Here is a 5,531-nt window from a genome sequence, read left to right as displayed (position 1 = left end):
TCCCTTGAACAAAGATAAACGAAATTGACAGTTTTCGTTACAGGAACCAAGAGAAAACGACGGAGGCTCCATTCAGTACGATCTGGAACGAAGCCGGGACCTTCAGCTCCCACCACGGAAGGACAAAGCAGCAGAAGAGACGACTATAACAATTCCGCACCCACGACAGGACAGCCTCTAAGAGGTGGTTAGATGCTAACTTTGTGCTTCTTTTGACCTTGCTTTGACAAATCCGCCATCCAAACTCAGTCCTGCAGGGACCTCTGCCCCCCGCCTGCTGATGTCACAGCCTGCTTCCCCTCTGGCCCTGCTCGCCAGCCGCCTCCACGTTTTAGGGGTCCGCAAGCAGAATAGGAACTTCTTCCTCCATGACACCTGTTAGGACGGAGATGGAGCTAATCTTTTTCCTGTCTGTGTTCCTCTCTCTTTCTGCTGCAAAAAACAAAACAAAACAAAAAACGGCAGGTCTTACAGGTAGGACACAGGCGTGCAGGTGTGTGGATCCCCTCACAGGGCCAAGGACAGAAGTCCCGGATTTCTGAGTCACACAGATGAGATACAAGGGCAACAGTCACCCACTGAATGGAAACCGTGCTGGTGGCACCCTTGGTGCTGGAGGGCTCCCGCGCTTGCTGATGACAAATCACGGGCAGATGCTGAGGATGACATACACGGTCACATGTCTGAGCGATCAGCAGTGGAGGGTGCAGGATCTGGGGAAACACACTCAGCGATATGGGAGTGGCAGCTCCATTTGACCTGGACGTGCGCGGAGTCTAAGACAAGGTTCAAGGCTGACCTGGGGTGGTGAACAAAGAATTCACCTCCCCAAAATGCGCCTGGAAAAGCCTGGAAGCGCGGGGAGAGGTCCGGGCAGAGGTGCGGCTGCAGTAAGGCACCGAGGCAGGGGGCGGACCTCTGTACCGAGGTACGATGCCGCCTCTGAACCGCTCAGGGGTGCACCGCGGGGCCATGGACCATGCGACTCACGGAGCCGCGCACAGTGTGGAGGAGTGGTGTCGCCCGCCTTGTCCTGTGGCAACGCGTCACAGTAACGCTGCTAAAGGAAAGGAGCATTCAAAGACCTTTTTAGACAAAGGAATGCAGACGTTCCTCGGGACCCCAGCATAAGATCTAGGGACCCTCCTGCTCGGACATCTCAGTGCGGGATTGACTGGGACTGAGTCCAAATACAACGTAGGGTGTGTGTGTGGACACGAGGAGCCGTGTGGACTATGCGGAGAGATTATGAAGAGGGAACGTCACGGTAAAGGGGGCTTCGGGCTAAACCAACTACCATGAGGCTTGCAGAGACAGAAGGGCGTGGCCGAGTGTCCCTGCGGGATGCAGACGCCCAAGGATCCTGATTGCATACCAGCGCGCTCAGATGGGACATTTTAATGGAAGCCATTTAGTAGGGCTCCTTCATACGTGGTTTACAAACAAGTGCATACACGAGCCCTACGTGACCCTTTAGAAACCTGAGTAAGTGTACTGAGGTATGGAACCTTTGTCACCAATGACTACGTGGTACAGAGATGCGGTACAGTAAGAAGAACCATCCCGATTTGGTGTCACTTACGGAACACAGGTGTTGTGCAAAGTAGAGGACAGTGCAGAGCTGAGAGATGGGGCAGGGAAGGCCCCAAGGTAATGCCAGGTCAGGAGGCTGGATTCAGAGCTGCAGGGAACTCCACAGCCACTTGGCATGCAAGGACCTCAATGAAGAAAAGGAAGAGTAAGGACACCTGCTAGGATAGTAAGAAAGGCTTCGCAATGCATATAGGGACCCATGCGCCTGGGATTTACAACTACGGAAGGGACTGGGCTCACCTCCCTATAGATCCTGCGCAGTTCTGACCACACATCTACAAGGACATGGGTTTCATTTAAGCCACTGTGTTTGTGGCAATTTGTGTGTATGTGTGTGTGTGTATATATATTTATATGGATACATGTGTGTGTGTGTGTGTGTGTGTTTGTTAATACTGGTATATACTACCAGTAATAAAAAATATGACAGTAATCAATGTGAAATCAATTAGTCTATTTATTGCACAACCAATACACAAGCACTGCACTTACAAATTATGAACAATAGACAAATGGGACTACAACAGATTTTAAGCATCTGCACAGCCACGGAAGCAATCATGGCAGTAAAGGCAACTCACAGAACGGGAGTTATCACGACAAAATCAATCAGGAGCGCACACACATGTGCACTAAAGGAAATGCATAGTAACGGTTTATGAGACGCAGCAAACGCAGTTCTCAGAGGACATTTCTACTGAAAACGACTACCCTTAGGATAAAGAAAGATCTCTAATAACAACATAACGTTAGTGTGAGAAAAGACTAGGGAGAACAACGTATTAATCGAAATTTGTCTACAGGAAGGAATAATACACATGGAGAACTCGAGGATCTATAGACCCAAGCACAACAGACGGGATAGAAAGGATACAGGGTCCCTTGAACAAAGATAAACGAAATTGACAGTTTTCGTTACAGGAACCAAGAGAAAACGACGGAGGCTCCATTCAGTACGATCTGGAACGAAGCCGGGACCTTCAGCTCCCACCACGGAAGGACAAAGCAGCAGAAGAGACGACTATAACAATTCCGCACCCACGACAGGACAGCCTCTAAGAGGCGGTTAGATCCTAATGTTGCGCCTCTCCTTGACCTTGCTTTGACAAATCCACCCTCCAAGCTCGGTCCCGCAGGAACCTCTGCCCCCCGCCTGCTGACGTCACAGCCTGCTTCCCCTCTGGCCCTGCTCGCCAGCCGCCTCCACGTTTTCAGAGTCCGCAAGCAGAATAGGAACTTCTTCCTTCAGGTCAATCTTTTTCCTGTGTTCCTCTCTCTTTCTGCCACACACACAAAAAACGGCAGGTCATGCAGGTGGGACAACAAGACTGAAGACGTGTGGATCCCCGCACAAGGCCGAGGACACAAGCCAGGACCACTTGGAAGCACAGAGGGGACCCAAGGGCAATGGTCCCCCCCCCAACGGAAACCCTGCTGGTGGCACCGTTGGTGCTAGAGGGCTCCTGTGCTGTGCTGACTACAGTCCCATGTGTCCCCTGGGGAGCTCAGAAAGTTGGTCCCCCCCAAGCGACCTAAAAGATGCAGTGAAGAGCGCCACGCCCCACAAAGCTCCGCAGGGAACCCAGCTAACCCCAAACAGGGCCGTGTGCGGTATCATGACAGGATGACCAAGGAGCGCCGATGAGGCTGAGGAAGGTGTCACGGTGCGCTCCGGACCCTCGCTGTGGCCAAGAGCCTCCGCAAAATAAAGGATATTCCAGGATGCCTCTTAGGATGGTAAGGCAGGCATGACAAGGGTCGTAGCAATAGAGAGATGGACCCTCGGAGAAAGCTTGGGAGCCTGACTGAGGCATGGGACAGGAGCTTCGGTGTCACGGGGGAGGCCCACGTCCTATGAGAAGCACGTGTTCCAGGGAAACTAAGGGTTGCTGTGCAGGTAGGATACCACAGAGAGTGCAGCGCAGGGTGCCCTGTCCTGTGCTCACAGTGCATTCGTTAGTGTACGTGCAGAGCAGCAGAACTCTGTCACATACAGTGCCACTTTATGGAAAATAGTCATCGAAACTTGTTCAGATGGTGAGACATGCCTTATAAGGGATCTTGGCAGTAAGTATAGGGAACGGTGACTTTGGGATTCCTGAAATTAGGAGAGACTGGTTCAGCCCTAAATACATCCTGGGCAATTGTGATGACAGAATTTGATGTAATACATGTGTTTCCTTCAGCTGCTGAGTTTCTGCCATTTCAGGGCAATAAAAAATTACAGTAATCAGTTAGAAATCAATTGTTGTATGTATTACACTGGAAATACACAAATATTACCCTTACAATTTTTATAAAGATTTTTTTTTGACACAGATAAGAGAGAGATGGTGAGAGAGGGCACACGATATGGGGAGTGGAAGAGAGGGAAGCAGGCTTCCTGCAGAGCCGGGAGCTCGATGTGGGGCCTGATCCCAGGACCCTGGGATCACGACCTGAGCCAAAGGCAGATGCTTAATGACTGAGCCACTCAGGTGTCCTACCCTTACAAATTTTTAAAAAACTAACCTATGATACTCAATCAACCTTTAAGACCTACCTCAAACAGAGTAAGAGGCAAAATACAGAAAAGGAGAACATAATTACAAATCAAATATCTGATAAACAGTTCCCTACTCAGCATAACTTCTGAGCCTCTACACGGAACGAGATAAAAAAAAAAAAAAAAAAAAAAAGCCCCATTAAGACCGGCAGAAGATTCAACAGACACTTCTCTACAGAAGGTACACAAATTCCAACTAGCATATGAATGACGCCCAGCAGCACTAATCGTCAGGCAAATGCATCTCAAAACCACAGTGATACCTTATCTCCCAGTATCAGAAGAGCCAGTATCAAAACAAACAAACAAACAAAGCAGCTCTCTTTGCCCCCCCCACCCCGCACCCCCGCTGGTGCTGGGTGTGGAGGTGGCAGCCCTCTGCTACTGGGCGTCGTGGCTGCCCTCAGACCTTTGGTGGAGCCCAAGGCCATTAAGAAGAGGACCAAGAAGTTCATCGGGCACCAATCAGACCGAATGTCAAAAAGCAGTGCAACTGGCAGAGACCCAGAGGCATTGAGAGCGCAGTGCGCGGGAGATTCAAGGGCCAGAGCTCTATGCCCTACATTGGTTGTGGGACCAACGAGAAAACAAAGTACAAGCTGCCCAGTGGCATCCGGAAGTTCGTAGTGCACAAGGTGAAGGAGCTAGAAGTGCGGATGATGTGCCACAAATCATCCTGTGCAGTGATTGCTCACGAGGTCTTCTCCACGAAGTGCAGAGCCGCGGGGGAAAGAGCAGCCCAGAGGCCGTGAGCGTCACCGACGCAGCGCCACACTGCGCAGCAAAGAAAATGAATAGACAGCTTGTTGTGCCCATCATCTTTGCGTTAAAAAAAACTATAATACCACAAAAAAAAGAACAAAAAATGTCTATTGCTGGGGGAGATGGAACGGAGAGTTAAGAACACAAGATGCTGTTGGTGTGAATGTGAGCTGTGTACCCTCCTTCATAAAAACAGTATAGAGTTACGAAAAAAAAAGCAAAAAGAGAATATCACATGATCCAGGAATCCCACTTCTGGTATTAACCAGAAATACTAGAGGTAGTGTTAGAAACATATATGGACCACTACATTCGTTGCTGAATTGTTCAAATCCACAAGAGACGGAGCTGTCCCAAAAGAAATCGCTAGAAGAATGGAGAAGGAAATGGGTGCATACATACAGCGCCGTACTCTGGGCCTTCAGGAAAACAACAACAACAACAAAAACCTTTCAGATACTATGCATGAACGCACATCAAGGACATTTTACTCATTAAAATAATGCTGTCACAGGAAAGATAAATCTGTTTCCCCCATTTCTTTAAAGGATGGTACCACAGGTAGGTTCGCCAGTGCGAGGAGTAACGTCTGGACAAAACGGTAACGCATCATGGTTTCCTACACGGAGCT

The 5,531-nt window shown here is 49.6% G+C and overlaps 1 pseudogene; it reads left to right on the top strand.

Annotated features, from left to right (window-relative positions):
* The first annotated feature begins 933 nt into the window (after nt 1-933).
* LOC116597035 lies at nt 934-4,890 on the top strand (annotated as a pseudogene).
* The last annotated feature ends 641 nt before the right edge of the window (nt 4,891-5,531 follow it).

This window comes from Mustela erminea, chromosome 8, assembly GCF_009829155.1.
Source record: "Mustela erminea isolate mMusErm1 chromosome 8, mMusErm1.Pri, whole genome shotgun sequence".
In the NCBI taxonomy this organism is placed as follows: domain Eukaryota; kingdom Metazoa; phylum Chordata; class Mammalia; order Carnivora; family Mustelidae; genus Mustela; species Mustela erminea.
Note: the sequence above shows the minus strand (reverse complement) of the source record. Positions and strands in the feature narration are given on the sequence as shown.